At 47.4% G+C, this 19,202-nt stretch overlaps 1 long non-coding RNA gene across 1 annotated transcript in view; it reads left to right on the top strand.

The window, feature by feature from the left end:
• The window catches only part of LOC137570991 (uncharacterized), a 67,947-nt gene that overhangs the window by 14,776 nt on the left and 33,969 nt on the right, over positions 1 to 19,202 (top strand). The gene's annotated exons all lie outside the window — the stretch shown is intronic.

Raw genomic sequence — 19,202 nt, 5'->3', positions numbered from 1 at the left:
ATTTGCTGTGATAACACCCTGCTTTAGCACATGATCATGACTAGCAAATCAGAGACTTAAGGTGGCCATACATCAAGTGACTTAGCGGCCGATCGACCATCTGATTCAATTATCATAATAGGAATTGGATGAAAATTGAAGCTGCCAAGCGCATGCCCGATCAGCTATGCAACCAATTTCAGCCCAGTCGGACATGCTGCAAGATGTAGTACTGATTTACTCAACTGAGTGCATGGCAGTAACAGTAAGCGATATTGGGACGAGCAACGAATCTGACAAAAACCCCAACGCTGTCTTCCCTAATGTGTAATGTGCCCCGCAGTGCTCAGTGCACTATACATTTCCCGTGGCCAGTGCCTCTGTCCTGATGAAGCGGGATGTAACCCGTGAAATGTGTTGCTATCACTCTGGAGTCTATTTAAATAAAGATATTTTTCAGTGAATAACTGATCATGTGTCTACTTGTGGAAGGTAAGTCCACCACTACCTCCCCCTTTTTAAACGGTTTTTAATTATTTTATCCTTATCTGGCGCCTCAATTTTGAACAATTGTTTATCCCCCTAAACTTGGCCCTAGATTGTGATACATGCACTACATATTACATATTGTCTAGTCAGAGCCGGGACAAGGTCCTCCAGCACCCAAGGCTGAGACACCAAAGTGCGCCCCTCCATCCCTCCCACCCCAGCCGTCACACACTGATTGCTATTAGACTAAGAGGCACCCCAGGGCCCCCAACACCTTAATCTCTAGTTATCTGGCTTGTAGTCACTTCCATGTATCTCCTTTTCTTATTTCTTTCTGCTTCAAACACAATTAGGAATGACAGCTGAATGAATTGTGCACCCCCTCCTACACTGCGCCCTGAGGCTAGAGCCTCTCCAGCCTATGCCTCGGCCCTGCCCTGTGTCTAGTCATTCAACTGTCCCTCAGAGGGGCTCACAATCTAGTCCCTACCACAGTCATATGTCATGTATCTACATACGTAGACATAGGACTATGGTAGGGACTAGATTGGGGCGTACGTTAAAAAGGGGCGATGGGAAAAAAGGGCGCCGGGTTTTTAACGATAAACATGGATTACGTTTAAAAATGTATTTCGTTTAAAAGTAATGTTTTTAAACGTTATAAATCATTAAATAATGTGTATTAAATCGGCAATTGTAAAAACGTTAATCTTTCGTTTAAATAATGAACCGCATAATAACGTTTAAAAAAAAATTACTAAGTAACCCTCCCTGTACCTACCCCTAACCCCTAGACCCCCCTGTTGATGCCTAAACCTAAGACCCCCCCTGTTGGTGCCTAAACCTAAGACCCCCCTGTTAGTGCCTAAACCTAAGACCCCCCTGTTAGTGCCTAAACCTAAGACCCCCCTGTTGGTGCCTAAACCTAAGACCCCCCTGTTGGTGCCTAAACCTAAGACCCCCTGTTAGTGCCTAAACCTAAGACCCCCCTGTTAGTGCCTAAACCTAAGACCCCCCTGTTGGTGCCTAAACCTAAGACCCCCCTGTTGGTGCCTAAACCTAAGACCCCCTGTTAGTGCCTAAACCTAAGACCCCCCTGTTAGTGCCTAAACCTAAGACCCCCCTGTTGGTGCCTAAACCTAAGACCCCCCTGTTGGTGCCTAAGTAACCCTCCCTGTACCTACCCCTAACCCCTAGACCCCCCTGCTGGTGCCTAAACCTAAGACCCCCCTGTTGGTGCCTAAACCTAAGACCCCCCCTGTAATTTTTTTCGTTTAAAAATAATGTTTAGGAAAAATATTGTACTGGTTTTCGTTTAAAAATAATATTTAAACATGTATAAATCATTAAATAATGTGTAATCATGAGAAACAGTAATAAAACATTAAGTCTCCGGGCGCCGCTTTTAAAACGTTAGTTTTCTCCGGCGCCCTTTTTTCCTACCGGGCGCCCATTAAACGATATTTATTATAGAAGTGAATGGCGGCGCCCGATTTGTCCACTAGCCTCAGGCGCCCGAATTTACTGTTTCCTAGATTGTGAGCCCCTCTGAGGGACAGTTAAGTGGCTAAACAATATACTCTGTACAGCGCTGTGTAATATGTCGGCACTATATACAGTAAATACTTAATTAAAATAAAGGAGCATTTATTTATCCTCAATTTCCCTGCTTTTTCTCAGATTAAATGGTACGAGGCGCCTTGTTGAGTTAACAGTTACTTTTTTTTTACAAAAGTTGCACGTTTGTCGGGCATGGTGTGAAGTTTATAAGAATGATTTCCTAGAAAAGTCGTCTAGGCATGCTGGTCTCTGTGTTTTTTGGATGGCACTCTGCTCTCATTGGTGTGAAAACTCATTTAAATTTTTGTCTGCGGTATTCGGGTTGGTGTAGAATTCATCTTGTTGACAGCACCAAAACTGCCATAAAATAAGTCTGCGGTTAAGTAAAATAATGAATGTCGAAAAGTCTATACATGACAAAATAACCCTTTTTTGCTTGCGCACTTAGATAAGTGATAGTATTATTATTATCTATCGATCTTGAGTTTATACCTACACTCTATATATAAGGCAACCCGCCCTCTTGTTAGTAGTGGACTTGAAGGACTAGAGATTCTTTGAAGTTCTTAGGAACCATGGACAGAACGACAGCCATAGCAGACAATTGGCCTCAATTCACTAAACTTATCTCCTGTCTTTAATAACTCTTCTAGAGTTGTTACCATGGTGATAAGGCATGTAGTATTCAGGAAACATTTTACCTCAGGCAAGCCTAAAGTTAACTCTTCTGTCTTTAAATTAACTCTCCAATCCTTAAAATAACTCCAGAGTTAAAGACAGGCTGTTAATTAGCTGCATGTGAAAATAACTACAGAGAAGGTAAATTAACTACAGAGGAGGTAAATTAACTACAGAGGAGGTAAATTAACTACAGGAGAGGTAACTTAAGGACTGAAGAGGTAAGATAACTCTCTCACGTGTGGAGGTAAGTTTTCTTTTGCCTTATTATCTCTAGCATGATCTTAGTGAATTGAGGCCTACAGAGACTGCTATGGGACCCAGGAATGGGTGGTCCAGTCAAAACTCCTTTCATCATAATCCCCACACCTCCTATGGTGTCATTTCCCTGGTGTGAAAACATCTCTTGGTGGCAGTATGAATCTACCATCAGCATTAAAGTTATATTTCATCTTCTTCTGTTTTTAGCTAAAATGAAATCTGCCCTTAAAGCAGAACTGAACTCTGAATGCACATTTTCCATTTTCTTAAGAAAAATGTTATTGGTAACATCTCTTTCCAATATCCACAAACACAGGACAGCAATCTGAAAAGTTGGACGCTGTGTCCTGGTTCTTGAACAGGAAGTTGAAATTGTTCAGTTCCTGTGTGAGTGACATCACAATTTGTAAAGCTGCAGAAATTCAGGCTGCAAGGCGTTTATAGAGGCTACTCTCTGTGCATATAGCTGGAAAATGTGCTGCAGTGTATGGCTATTCAGGGCAATGAGGGCACAGAAGAATGGTGCCAGTTCTGTGCTAATGTGTGACTGGGACAGCAGACATGGCTCCGCCCTCCCATATAGGGCTACGTACCAACATACAGCATTATATAGATATAAGAAGTGTTTTCGATGCTGAAACCAGGATAACTAACATAAAAGTGGTTGTCCTGTACAATCTCCTACATTCTACTATATATGTCAGTACATAACATTCAAAAAACATGTGTATTCCTACTTTTTATTACCCATACAGTTATCATTTTTGCTTTTGTGCAAAAGTATTATTGTCTATTTATAAATTAGAACTTCCCAAACTACATTTTATCTGCTCTGAATATTGCCATTGTATTTTGTTGCATAGCTGCTGTATTTATATATTAAAATCTATCTAGTGATCACTTCTCAGCTCTTTCTGCTTCTCAGCTCAGTACAGCTCAGTTCCATCACTCAACAAAAGATAATGTTATCACCTCTTTGAATGTGGCCAGAAGCTGCCCACTGAAGAACAGTGCTGTGTTTAACTGTTTGAATGCTGTTCTGCTACAATTTTTTTTGTGGTAGTAGATTTTATGCTGTAAATAATCTTTTAGAGCAAAGAGGAAATGATGAGTTTCATACCACTTTAAGAAAAACCTAGTTAAGTTACACTTTAAGGTCACATTCACAGTGGGACGTTATGGTCACGCGTTATAAAGTCTTATACCGCAGCGACGTTAAAGTTGCATTAAAAACATGTTGCGTTGTGGTAACTCACTGCTTGCAGTGCGTTACCTCTTAACGCAGACACGTTGCGACTTTAATGTCTCATTAAACTGCAACATCCCACCGTGAATGCAACCTAAATGTTGAGTTACACTTTAAGTGGCTTAAAGTCCGCGCCAGGTGTACCGAAACAAAGAGCTGATTTTAGTATGGGTGGCTTGTCTTTTATAAAGGGATAACTTGTCTTTTCCTGTCAAACATCCAGAATGTAACTTTAAGACCTTCGGGGCTAAAATTCCATCAGCCCGGAGAAAGCAAATGCATTTCTGATTATCTGTTTTCACATAATGGCAGTTCCTTCAATCCTGCGCTGATTGTGCGCTGTGAGGGTGTCTGGTAGTCATCTAGAGGTGAAATATGGATCAGATCATCCAACACATCTTCTCACTCACCTGTTCACGGCTCAATTCCAGGAAAGTAACTAAATACACAGATAAAGTATGTCAAATGTCCTTCCTGCCCAAGAATTTCCAATTCTGTCCAGTCAGTCCTCTGATCCAGAGAGCACAATGCATTAACATGGTTTCTTCTTGGCATACTTGCTGGACACACCAGCAAATGTAGAAAGGCAGGGACATGCTGGCTTAACTGTTCAAGGCTGGGACATGCCAGCTGGGCTGTTCAAGATCGGGGCATGCTGGCTGGAGTGTTCAACGCCAGGACATGCTGGCTGGACTCTTCAAGGCCGGATCATGCCGGCTGGACTGTTCAAGGCCGGCACATGCTGGCTGGACTGTTCAAGGCCGGCACATGCTGGCTGGACTGTTCAAGGCCGGCACATGCTGGCTGAGCTGTTCAAGGCTGGGACATGCTGGCTGGACTGTTCAAGGCCGGGACAGGCTGGCTGGACTGTTCAAGGCCGGGACATGCTGGCTTGACTGTTCGAGGCTGAGACATGCTATCTGGACTGTTCAAGGCTGGGACATGCTGGCTGGACTGTTCAAGGCTGGGACATGCTGTCTGGACTATTCAAGGCGGGGACATAGTAGCTGGACTGTTCAAGGTTGGAACATGCTGGCTGACTGTTCAAGGCCAGGACATGCTGGCTTGACTGTTCGAGGCTGAGACATGCTGGCTGGACTGTTCAAGGCCGGGACATGCTGTCTGGACTATGTAAGGCTAGAACATGCTGGCTGGAATGTTCAAGGCCAGGACATGCTGGCTGGACTGTTCAAGGCTGGGATATGCTGGCTTGACTGTTCGAGGCTGAGACATGCTGGCTGGACTGTTCAAGGCTGGGACATGCTGGCTGGACTATTCAAGGCAGTCACATGCTAGCTGGACTGGACTGTTCAAGGTCCGAACATGCTGGCTGGACTGTTCAATGCCGACACATGCTGGCTGAACTGTTCAAGGCTGGGACATGCTGGCTGGACTGTTCAAGGCCGGGACATGCTGGCTGGACTGTTTAAGGCCGGGACATGCTGTCTGGACTATTCAAGGCGGGGACATACTAGCTGGACTGTTCAAGGTCGGAACATGCTGGCTGACTGTTCAAGGCCAGGACATGCTGTCTAGACTGTTCAAGGCCGGGACATGCTGTCTGGACTATGTAAGGCTAGAACATGCTGGCTGGACTGTTCAAGGCCGGGACATGCTGGCTGGACTGTTCAAGGCTGGGATATGCTGGCTTGACTGTTCGAGGCTGAGACATGCTGGCTGGACTGTTCAAGGCTGGGACATGCTGGCTGGACTATTCAAGGTGGGGACATGCAAGCTGGACTGTTCAAGGCCGGGACATGCTGGCTTGACTGTTCGAGGCTGGGTCATGCTGGCTGGTCTGTTCAAGGCCGGGACATGCTGTTTGGACTATTCAAGGCCGGGACATGCTAGCTGGACTGTTCAAGGTCGGAACATGCTGGCTGACTGTTCATAGCCGGGACATGCTGGCTAGACTGTTCAAGGCCGGGACATGCTGGCTGGATTGTTCAAAGCTGGGACATGCTGGCTGGACTGTTCAAGGCTGGGACATGCTGGCTGGACTGTTCAAGGCCGGGACATGCTGGCTGGACAATGAAAGGCTAGAACATGCTGGCTGGACTGTTCAAGGCCGGGACATGCTGGCTGGACTGCTCAAGGCTGGGATATGCTGGCTTGACTGTTCGAGGCTGAGACATGCTGGCTGGACTGTTCAAGGCTGGGACATGATGGCTGGACTATTCAAGGCGGGGACATGCTAGCTGGACTGTTCAAGGTCAGAACATGCTGGCTGACTGTTCAAGGCCAGGACATGCTGGCTGACTGTTCATGGCCGGGACATGCTGGCTGGACTGTTCAAGGCTGGGACATGCTAGCTGGACTGTTCAAGGCTGGGACATGCTAGCTGGACTGTTCAAGGCTGGGACATGCTAGCTGGACTGTTCAAGGCCGGGACATACTGGCTTGACTGTTCAAGGCTGGGTCATGCAGGCTGGTCTGTTCAAGGCCGGGACATGCTGTTCAAGGCCGGGACATGCTAGCTGGACTGTTCAAGGTCGGAACATGCTGGCTGGATTGTTCAAGGCTGGGATATGCTGGCTGGACTGTTTAAGGACGGGACATGCTGGCTAGACTTTTTTTAAGGCTGGGACATGCTGGCTGACTGTTCAAGGCCGGGACATGCTGGCTGGACTGTTCAAGGCTGGGACATGCTGGCTGGACTGTTCAAGGCTGGGACATGCTGGCTGGACTGTTCAAGGCTGGGACATGCTGGCTGGACTGTTCAAGGCTGGGATATGCTGGCTGGACTGTTCAAAGCAATGCGAGGTACCTTGATGCTGCAACCCAAGCAAATATTAGTACCAGGGAGTCAACCAGTCACTTCCCGTATCCACCTAGGGTGTAGCAACAGTCCAAAGTGAAAAGAAAACTGGGTCTCTACCTGGATTTTTAGACCAATTGGCCAATTTTATTGCAAATATCACAGTGCAAAACAGCACAGCATTTCGACCTGACTGTTTTGCTGTTTTGCACTGTGATATTTGCAATAAAATTGGCCTAAAAATTTCTTCTTTTCACTTTGGACTGTTCAAGTCAGCTGCGCAACTGTGCTCTCATCTCTTGCAATAAAGATACACCAATTGAGGCTGTACATTTAAAAAGGATGCTGTAGTAATTTAGGCACTGGAGATAGCCATTAGTAAAATATCCGTAAAACTGACTGTTCTAACATAAACCCTCCCTCTTCCGATACCCCATACTAACTGACCCCCAACCTACTCCCTCCCTCCAATAATTTATACTAAACCTAACCCAGTCCACACAGAAGTGCTCCCCCTACCAATGCCTAACCCTAACTAACATCAAGTCCACTGATAATTACTAGTAACGCCTAACTTTAAATGACCCCCCCAACTCTAAAAAGCACCCCACAAAATGTACCGATATCTATGCTGCCTTACCCACTGCTGCTACTCCACCCAATGTCCAGTGTCCACATTTTTTCAGTGGCACTGGCTATTGCCAGGTGCTGACAATAGCCACAATTACCAATACGGTCTATATGACCACCATTTTACCAGGTGACCGCTGGTGCCCAAATGACCTCCTTCAAATTGAGGTGTGGTCAGGTATTAGTCATGGAGAAGATCCGAACACATTCTATTTGTTAAAACAACAAAAGTTGCATTAAGTAATACCAATTGGTAATAATCTACACATTGCTAATTACTCCCACAGGGTGAGAAACATATCTGGGCTGTCTGTACTGAAAACTAGTGCAGCACAGAGTACAGACTACAAACTAAACAAGTAACACACCTTGGGCTTACCATCAGGGATGGAATCATAAATCATGGACCTTTTACACCGTTTCACTAGCCAACCCTTGTGACCCTCACAGTCTGGTGCCCTTCTTGCAAGGGCCATAAAACCAGTGTGGTCATCATAATTTTCACACCCATAACAAGTGTAGCCACAAAAACATAGTTGTTTGCATTCTGCAATGGGAAAGTCATTTCTAATAACGTTTAGTTGCAGAAACATTTCAGCTCCTATACATGTTGATAGTAAAAAATGTTATCGAGAGTGGAATTTCACTTTAATTGTATATTATAAAGGTGATTATTGTATAGAGAGCAGGGCAGAGCCTAGCTACCACCCACGCACAAAAGTAAGGCCCGGTTCACATTAGCGGTTGCTATCCGGAATCGCCGTGCCGGAGCCGGACCGCATGCGGACCGGACGAAACGGACGCACGGCATAGCAATGAAAGTCTATGCGACCGTTCACATGCGTCCGTTTCGTCCGGACCGGAGCCGGACCGGATCCGGACTCCGGCGTCCGTTCCAACATGCGCTATTTTTTGGTCCGGCTGGTCCGGCTGACGTATCCGGACCGGAGCCGGAATGTTGCATCCGGCCAATGGAAACCAATGAGAACCGGAGAGCGCACAACACACTGGCTATAAAAACCGGATGTTATACCACACTTCCTATGCTGACTCTATGGTATGGTGGCCATTTTGGATGGGGACCACATGGCACCAGCGTTCACAGAGTGGAGCAGCAGTGACTTCATGCTGGAGCTCTTTGGCAGCAACATGTCTGACGATATGTCTGATAACGAGGGGGTGAGGCCCTACACATCAGAAGACCTCATCCTACAGGTGCAGCAGGTACCAGCCCTGTGGGACAAGGGGGATGCGGACCACAGCAACATCAAAAAATGCAGAGGCCTGTGGAAAAAAATTGCCAAGCTGTATGTGGAGGACTTTGAGCACTTGAGCAAGAGACAGCAAGGCACAGAGGGTATGTTGACTAGAAGTTTTTGGGGGGGCTTGTGGTTAGCTTGTGATGTATTCCACTTTTGCTATGGATTTGTGTCACCCACGTGTTGCCCACCCACCCGTGGCCCACCCACCTGTTCCCCACCCACCTGTACCCCACCTGTGATGTATCCCACCCACCTGTGATGTATCCCACCCACCTGTACCCCACCTGTGATGTATCCCACCCACCTGTGATGTATCCCACCCACCTGTACCCCACCTGTGATGTATCCCACCCACCTGTACCCCACCTGTGATGTATCCCACCCACCTGTGATGTATCCCACCCACCTGTGATGTATCCCACCCACCTGTGATGTATCCCACCCACCTGTACCCCACCTGTGATGTATCCCACCCACCTGTGATGTATCCCACCCACCTGTACCCCACCTGTGATGTATCCCACCCACCTGTACCCCACCTGTGATGTATCCCACCCACCTGCGATGTATCCCACCCACCTGTGATGTATCCCACCCACCTGTACCCCACCTGTGATGTATCCCACCCACCTGTGATGTATCCCACCCACCTGTGATGTATCCCACCCACCTGTACCCCACCTGTGATGTATCCCACCCACCTGTGATGTATCCCACCCACCTGTACCCCACCTGTGATGTATCCCACCCACCTGTGATGTATCCCACCCACCTGTACCCCACCTGTGATGTATCCCACCCACCTGTACCCCACCTGTGATGTATCCCACTCACCTGCGATGTATCCCACCCACCTGTGATGTATCCCACCCACCTGTACCCCACCTGTGATGTATCCCACCCACCTGTGATGTATCCCACCCACCTGTACCCCACCTGTGATGTATCCCACCCACCTGTGATGTATCCCACCCACCTGTGATGTATCCCACCCACCTGTACCCCACCTGTGATGTATCCCACCCACCTGTACCCCACCTGTGATGTATCCCACCCACCTGCGATGTATCCCACCCACCTGTGATGTATCCCACCCACCTGTACCCCACCTGTGATGTATCCCACCCACCTGTGATGTATCCCACCCACCTGTAACCCACCTGTGATGTATCCCACCCACCTGTGATGTATCCCACCCACCTGTGATGTATCCCACCCACCTGTGATGTATCCCACCCACCTGTGATGTATCCCACCCACCTGTACCCCACCTGTGATGTATCCCACCCACCTGTGATGTATCCCACCCACCTGTGATGTCTCCCACCCACCTGTGATGTCTCCCACCCACCTGCGATGTACCCCACCTGTGCACATAAAACATACACAATGACCAATTATTAAACATCAATTTATTGTAAAAAATTAAGACATTTAAAATCACTTAAAAACTTGAAACTCCAAAATAAACACATTTCAACAAAACATATTAAAAACCAAACATTCACCCTCGTCCTGGTGGTGTGGTAAAATAAAGTCTCAGTTGGTCCCTGTTCCGCAGTGACACTACCCTTGGCCTGGTTGCATACCTCCGCAGGGGCATTAGTGGAAGCACATTCGGGGGTTCCGGAGTCTCTCTTTCCTCCTGCCGCACAAAGTTGTGGAGGATGCATGCTGCCTTCACCACGACAACTGCGTTGCCCGGTTTCAGCAGCATGGGCGTGTGGAACACCCTCCACTTTGACACCAGGATCCCAAATGTGCACTCCACCATTCTCCTTGCACGGCTCAACCGAGCATTGAAGTGTAGCTGGCTGGCATCAAGTCCCCTGTCTGGGTACGGACGCATTACATGGTCGGACAGGGCGAAGGCCTCGTCCCCCACAAACACATAGGGGTAGGCCGGTGCCCTTGTCCCAGGCCAGGGTCTGTCACGGGGGAGACGCAGTCTGCCTTCCTCCATCAGCCGGCAAAGGGTCGTACGCTGGAAAATTACAGAGTCATTGGAACTACCGTACGACCCCACGTCCACGTACACAAACTTGTAGTCCGCATCTGCCACTGCCATTAGAACAATGCTGAAGTATTTTTTATAGTTGAAATAATGGCTGCCACTCCCCACGGGTTTCTGAATCCGGATGTGTTTCCCATCCAGTGCGCCAACACAATTAGGAAACTTGCACTCGGTCCAGAAGCCCTGGGCGATCTCCTCCCATTTCGTGGTGTCCGGCACAGGCATGTATCTGGCCCTCAGTCGCGTCCAAAGGATCCTCGAAGTCCTCACGACGATGCCTGCCACCGTGCTCTTCCCAATACGAAATGTGACATGTAGCGATGTATATGTTTGTCCAGTTGCGATGTACCTACAAGAGAAATAATCGAAATCAATTTTTCATGTCGTTACAGGAGAAAGGTTCAAGACAAGGTGGCGCAATATACGTGATGCATACGTGAAATGGCTACGGAAGAAAAAACTTGCCGAACGAAGTGGCAGTGGCGGGGGAAAGCGACAAAAAGACTACCAATTTGCCAAGCAATTGTCTTTCATCAATGCAAGCCTGGAACCTAGACTGTAAGTACCACTACTGTGGGCAGGAACTGAGAGCTCATTTTAGCAGACAACTACCATGACTTCGGCCATGTATTGCTATAAACTGGCCTCAATTCCCATGGCTAGCGAACTTTTCTCACAAGCTTTATCAAATGTTTGGTAGAAACGGTTGATAAAGTGTTTGCTAGTGTTTGCTAGCTCTGTGAATTGACGCCACATGCTGTTTGGCACACCAATAAATATTGTTTTTATCTACAGGACTGAAGACAATTTGGAGCAAGAGGAACCGACCCAGGAGGCACGGTTCAGCAGTGAGGAGAGCTTGGTGGATGATGACGTCGCCGATGTAACCTATTTCCCCGAGGAGAGGAGTAGGAGGAGGGAGTCCTTAGCTATCCCAGCTCTCTCCTTTGATGATGACTTGGTAGAAGAGAGCTTGGATGTTGAGGTTGCAGGACCGAGTGTGGAAGAAGCTGCACCTCCACAATCGACCGCTATGGAAGCTCCAGGGGAACAAGAACAAAGTGAGGAGCACCGAGAGACTGCAGCACAACCAGCGCGCAGGGCAACCCCGACACAGGCCAGAGGACGGGAAGATGCTGCCACACCACCAGTGAGGACCACCCCACCAGTGAGGCGTCGAGGTACCCTCCCCCCAACAAGGAGAGAGACAGAGTCCGAGATGTCCGGGGCTGTCTCCGGACTTCTCGGGATTCTTCAGAGCCACCAAACTCTCATAACCCGGCAGTTGCAAGATGAGGACAGGGGCCATATCATGGAGCAGTACAAGTCCCACATCACTTCACTGCAATGTGAGCTCGACGCTGTACATGGGCACTACAGGGACGAGCTTAAAATGATGCATGAGATGCACAGAGGAGAAATCGACCAACTGCGTGCGCAGCATCATCAGTCGGTGGGCCAGCTGCAGAACATGATGCAGCAAATGCATCAACAAAGCAAGGAACTACTGAAATTGCAGGCACACCCGTGTTTTCACACTGTGATGTCTCTAATACCATATTTGGAAAAGGTGCCTTCCCAAAACATGATGGCGTGCCATTCCACTTTGCTGGAGGTGATCAAACAACACATGGACACGCCATTATTGCAACCACCAATTTTTAGACCCCCACAACCAACAGCGGTGCCCACCTGGCAATCATCACAGATGTACACCGGCTACAGAGGCAGTCAATATGGGCCACCGCTGTCAGGGTCCAGCTCATCCACGACCAGCACCCAAGAGAGTCCAGATTTCCAGGCAGCAACTCCCACCTTTTCTAGTAGTGGTGCCGATACAATTTGAAAAAAAAAGTCAAATTGTTCCTGGACATGCTCCTCTGAATACCTCCGATCCTCGGAGGAAGGATACCATCACAGGGCTTTTTAGCCCAACCTTTTCCCTGCCCCATCTCCTTCAACCAAGGTTCAGAGGTGTTCAGATGACCATGTCAGGGAACTTTTGTTTTTGCTGGACTTGAACTTTAGGGCCTGGTGTCCCCGAAAGACACTACCTGGGTCACAACCTTGTGCCTGTTGCACTGCACCTGTAGTCCTGCACCTGTGCCTTTGATTCCTCTTGTTCCTTACTTTGTTGTTCCTAATCACTTGCACAAGACCCTTGGAGCCATGGGTGAAGGACACCTTCACTGGTCGGTGAGAGGCCTAGCCTTTTCACTGACCTGTGTCCTTCATCCATGGCTCAGAGGGTTCTGTGCCAGTGGTTAGGTTTTTAAAGCACTTCAATTTTAGGGCCTGGTGTCCCCGAAAGACACTACCTGGGTCACAACCTTGTGCCTGTTGCACTGCACCTGTAGTCCTGCACCTGTGCCTTTGATTCCTCTTGTTCCTTACTTTGTTGTTCCTAATCACTTGCACAAGACCCTTGGAGCCATGGGTGAAGGACACCTTCACTGGTCGGTGAGAGGCCTAGCCTTTTCACTGACCTGTGTCCTTCATCCATGGCTCAGAGGGTCCTGTGCCAGTGGTTAGGTTTTAGAAGCACTAATAATTTAGGGCCTGGTGTCCCCGAAAGACACTACCTGTAGTCCTGCTCCTCTGCCATCGGTTCCTCTTGCTCCTCACTTTGTTCTTGTTCCTAATCACTTGCACAAGACCCTTGAAACCATGGATGAAGGACACCTACACTGGTCGGTGAGAGGCCTAGCCTTTTCACTGACCTGTGTCCTTCATCCATGGCTCAGAGGGTCATGTGCCAGTGGTTAGGTTTTTGAAGCACTTCAATTTATTAGGGCATGGTGTCCCCGAAAGACACTACCTGGGTCACAACCTTGTGCCTGTTGCACTGCACCTGTAGTCATGCACCTCTGCCATCGGTTCCTCTTGCTCCTCACTTTGTTCTTGTTCCTAATCACTTGCACAAGACCCTTGGAGCCATGGATGAAGGACACCTTGACTGGTCGGTGAGAGGCCTAGCCTTTTCACTGACCTGTGTCCTTCATCCATGGCTCAGAGGGTCCTGTGCCAGTGGTTAGGTTTTAGAAGCACTAATAATTTAGGGCCTGGTGTCCCCGAAAGACACTACCTGTAGTCCTGCTCCTCTGCCATCGGTTCCTCTTGCTCCTCACTTTGTTCTTGTTCCTAATCACTTGCACAAGACCCTTGAAACCATGGATGAAGGACACCTACACTGGTCGGTGAGAGGCCTAGCCTTTTCACTGACCTGTGTCCTTCATCCATGGCTCAGAGGGTCATGTGCCAGTGGTTAGGTTTTTGAAGCACTTCAATTTATTAGGGCCTGGTGTCCCTGAAAGACACTACCTGGGTCACAACCTTGTGCCTGTTGCACTGCACCTGTAGTCCTGCTCCTCTGCCATCGGTTCCTCTTGCTCCTCACTTTGTTCTTGTTCCTAATCACTTGCACAAGACCCTTGAAGCCATGGATGAAGGACACCTACACTGGTCGGTGAGAGGCCTAGCCTTTTCACTGACCTGTGTCCTTCATCCATGGCTCAGAGGGTCCTGTGCCAGTGGTTAGGTTTTAGAAGCACTAAAAATTTAGGGCCTGGTGTCCCTGAAAGACACTACCTGTAGTCCTGCTCCTCTGCCATCGGTTCCTCTTGCTCCTCACTTTGTTCTTGTTCCTAATCACTTGCACAAGACCCTTGGAGCCATGGATGAAGGACACCTACACTGGTCGGTGAGAGGCCTAGCCTTTTCACTGACCTGTGTCCTTCATCCATGGCTCAGAGGGTCCTGTGCCAGTGGTTAGGTTTTTGAAGCACTTTAATATTAGGGACTGGTGTCCCCGAAAGACACTTGGGCAGCTATGCCCTGCAACTCTTCCAGCACAAAGTTGGTGGTTGGTGTTCCTTAAAACTGACCGGGCTATACCATAGATATGTTATTTTTTGTCTTCCATGTTGGAAGAATGTTTCCATGTTGGAAAGTGGTTGTTTTTGCAATAAAAAAATTTGTTTTTACATACCTCAGTGTGATGAGTAGTTGTTCTTGTGGTGTGACTGCTCTCCTGAACGTGGTATCCTTCTTCCTAAGGTCATCCTTCACCATCTCCAAAAGGGTATCAAACCTGTCAGGAGATGGAAAGGAAGAAGCTGTAAAGTATGTTGTGGGACAAGGTGTTGGGTGGAGGATGGGGGAGGTGTGTTTACAGAGGTTTGGGAGTGTTGTGGAGGGTGGGGGTGTAGTGTATAGCTAGGTATACAGGGGTGTGGGGGTCAGGGTGGTGTGTTTAGCTAGGTATACAGGGATGAGGTGTTGTGGGGGTGAGGGTGGGGTGTTTAGGAATGGTGGGGGTTGGTGTATTTAGGCCTATATACTTACAGGGGAATAGACATCCAAGTGTAGCTGTAGAACTTCTGTGGGTGTCGTCTGAGGTCCCGGTAGAGGGCCTGGAACTCTCCCTTCCTCTGCCTCCTGGCTAGTAGAGGGTGCACCCACCATCTCCTGCGAGGAGCACGCCTTCTCCCCACATAGTAGTAGGTAAACAACAGGAAGGAGAGAATTCCCAGGTAATAAGCGTAAAAAATGACTGGATCCATGGTCCCAACTGCTGTCTCTGTATCCAAGGATGGTCTCCACACGTCCAGCTGTCTCCAACAATGACCCCAGAGCTTCTGCTGACCTCCCAGAACCCCAGGTATTTATACAGGTTGTTATCTCTTTAAGAATCCGGATCCGGACCGCAACCGTGTTCATACCGCACGGAAACCGTATGCAACCGGACCGGATCCGAACCGGATCCGGACAGGAACCGTACGGTTCAGGTCCGATCCGGCTCCGGTGCGGTCCGGACATCCGGTGCGGTTTTCGCAAAACCGCAAGTGTGAACGGGGCCTTAGGCGTGACATTGTCAAATGCAGGAAGGAAGGAAGACAGGCTTACCTCTCCCGGTGACCTCTCGGTGACAACTCACTCTACGACACCCAGGAGCAAACGCAGCCAGTGCTCCTTCCTTCCTACACTCCTCCAACCAAACTGCCTTTCCCGAGACACTTTCTAACGAGCTTCAAGGCTTGTCCTCCCGGGCCTTAGATTACTTCATCGCTTTTCTCTAATCTGGCAAAGGCAGGAAACACTAAAACCCGAAATCATCTTCAGATGAGGCTTTATTGTTTCCATCGCCGCTTCGAGGGAAATGTCAAATTAGGAAGTAGCAGAAGTCATTTATCATAAAAGACATATTAGTGTGGCACTCCGGACAATGGAGGGGCAAAGAGGACATGTTCTTAAAAGCTGACAAACTGCCTCTTTAGCATTTGAATTATATTCTTACAGCTCACGCAGTAGAACAATGCAACAATAGCCGATGCGGTGTGACAGTGATAAAAGCTATGACTTCTAGTGCGAATGTGGATCTGAAAAATGGCTTTTGTAATTGATTCTCATGTAGGCCCAATTGGCCTTCTTGTGTTCTGTAATTTTTTTACAAGTGACAAAGGATTAAACAGTGACTACACTGTCATTGAATAAAAAGGTTGATTAACACGAAACGCCCTTGCGACCTTTTAACCTTTTTTTGTAAAACATTCAACAAAAATAAATCGGTTTTCCTAAGTTTCCCATTGTCATTTAGAGACTTGTTTAATGACATGATGCATAGAACAGAGGGTTGCTGTTGCCTGAGCTACCAAACTTTTAATAGCCTATGAGCAGGTGCTGATTGTTGTTGGATAACAAAGACTTCAGTTTGTTAAGTTGTGTTCTCATGAAACCCTTTTATTGCTTGACCCATCGTTCTTTCACGTATAACAACCGTAACTGTCCTAGAAGTCCCAAATTGGTTATCGAGTAGCTCATGATCCATTATGTGTACGATGCTTGACCCAACTCTCAAAGAGTCATGTGCTGAATACCCATTTGTTTGGTAGCATAGTCATTTATCTCTATCCTTAGGTGGACTGTTACCACCAAGCATGCCATACAAGAAACATCAATAGACTGTAATGAGGGAATCTTAAAAGCTAGGCCACGTAGCATCAGTTCCTCAGCAATACAGAATTTAAGTCTGGCATAACAAACAATAAAAAAACTTTATCGCATCTCCTAATTGCCCTAAAGTTGTCAAACTTGCCTTTGTCCTAAAGTAATGTCATCTGGGTGAATACAAATAATCAGTGAGGTACTACATCTGGTTCGCATGCAAATCATGTGCTGTTCAGATTGACTACATTGGGATTTACTAAATTGGCAGGCAGGCAGGGCATGACTACACTGTAGAGCCGGATCATCCACAAGGTAAACCTAGGCAGTTGCCTTGGACCTGGAGAGAGTGTAGGGGCCACCAAATCCAACTAAAATAGCCAGGTAACAATCAGCGGTGGGCAAAAACTGCTATCTTGCCTAGGGCCCCATTTGTAAGGCCCATACACACGTCTGATTTTCACGAACGACGGGTTGTTTGAACGTCCCGTCGTTCAGTCGTCCGCCCGCTAAATCGGGTGTGTGTACAGACTGTTGTTCGCGTGATAAGACTGAGTTTGAGCGATCCGCCGGGCGGATCGCTCAAACTCAGTCTTATCACGCGAACGATAGTCTGTACACACGCCCGATTTAGCGGGTGGACGACTGAACGACGGGACGTTCAAACGACCCGTCGTTCGAAAAAAACAGACGTGTGTATGGGCCTTAATCTTAACTCTTTTTTTGCTAAACCTGAACTGGGAGTATAAAGAGGAGGTGATTGGCATGGGAAGGATGGATGGGGTCTGTTGGTGGGGGGAACTGCAGAGAAAAAAATAAAGTGTAATCCCAGATTAGATAAGGTTTAATGATTGCCAGTGACTGACTTACAGAAAACTGATTCTAAACAAGGACAATCCAATTCACTGTATGCTAAGCCCCTATTTTGCCCCCCCCCCCCCCCCCCCCCCGCCAGACACCTGCATTTGGTTTGTTTGAACAACAAAAGTCTTTTGGGCTTGTTTGACCAGACTGTGACCAATGCGAAGCCTGCGTGGGCTGATATTCCTGTCTGGAATGTAAAAAATATAGACATAGACAAAGCGCCTAATTTATACGTCTTCTGTAGTTTTTCATATGAGAAGGTTGAGTCATGGTTTCTGTAAGCTCATCTCTTTTCCGAGGGCTATTGATAGTCCGGAACAGAGAGAATACCACTCATTTTAGAAAGGTTTAGTAATAGAATATTCACTTTACTGAGAGTGCCAGGTCGCCTTCCAAGTTATGCTATCTAGGTCATCAAGGCCTTCTTCAAATGGGATGAAACTCAAATTTTATCTATGGTGTAAAGCATTAATCATAGCATAAAACTAATAGCTAAAAACACATGACTTACCATAGTTTCTATGTTACTTGAAGGCTCAATCCTTTACGTGGATCTGAGATGAAAAACTAACTATAACAAGTAACTTGTCTATATATCTTATTTAAAGTGTAGATGGTTTACACAGTAAATCTAACTGCAAACAGCTTCAACAGTATATTATTATTTCTTCCTGTGATACAGTGAGAGCAGCCATATTTTGCTTGTGATCATTACACAGTCAAGCTGCTCTATATCTCCACCCCTCAGCCTGTGAAAACTCCACTCCCCTCTCCTCCATTCTCCTCCCCTCTCTGCCCCTTTGCTTCTGAAATCTCTGGCTGATAATGCCTCCTCCTTCGGGAAAAGCCTTCTTCTCCTCATACTGATTCACCATGAGCACTCCTGTTTTCCCCTCCCACCCCTCTGTTCCTCTCTGATTGGCCAATATTTCTCATGCTGAGACAATGCACTTTCTATAGTGAAGAGCGGGCAAATCAGGCAGAGGAGAGTAAGGGAGGAAATGACATCAGGATTGGCTTCAAAATAGCCACACTTAAAATGTGAAATGCTAAGAAGGACTTTCTCTTTTTTTTACTGTACAAAAATCACTAACATAAAAACGTGGACAGTGCGATACATATTTTAGCATGGCTGACAGCTCCTCTTTAATAAGATTGCTCTTGTGTCCAGAATTATCAGATTGTGTTGGAAGTGTACTAAGATGTTTAAACAATGCAGAAAAGTTTCTGCTGTAGTCAGGGAATCGTGGGGGAGAACAGAAGAGAACTTTCTCTCCTTTATTTCATCAGCAATTGGTAAATTACAAGTCGATCTGATAATTTGTCCTGCAGCTGGCAGTGGAATCAATTATCTTTAGTGAGGTGTAAAGGTGGCCATACTTTAGGCAACTTGGCGGCCGATCGACCATCTGAATTGATTACTAAACGGTTCCCACCAAGTGCATGCTCGATCGAGCTTCTCTGGGTAGACAGAAGATTAATTGTTCACAGACAGTTTCCAGCGTGGATTGCATGAAC

This window comes from Hyperolius riggenbachi, chromosome 4 (genome assembly GCF_040937935.1).
Source record: "Hyperolius riggenbachi isolate aHypRig1 chromosome 4, aHypRig1.pri, whole genome shotgun sequence".
NCBI lineage: Eukaryota > Metazoa > Chordata > Amphibia > Anura > Hyperoliidae > Hyperolius > Hyperolius riggenbachi.
Note: the sequence above shows the minus strand (reverse complement) of the source record. Positions and strands in the feature narration are given on the sequence as shown.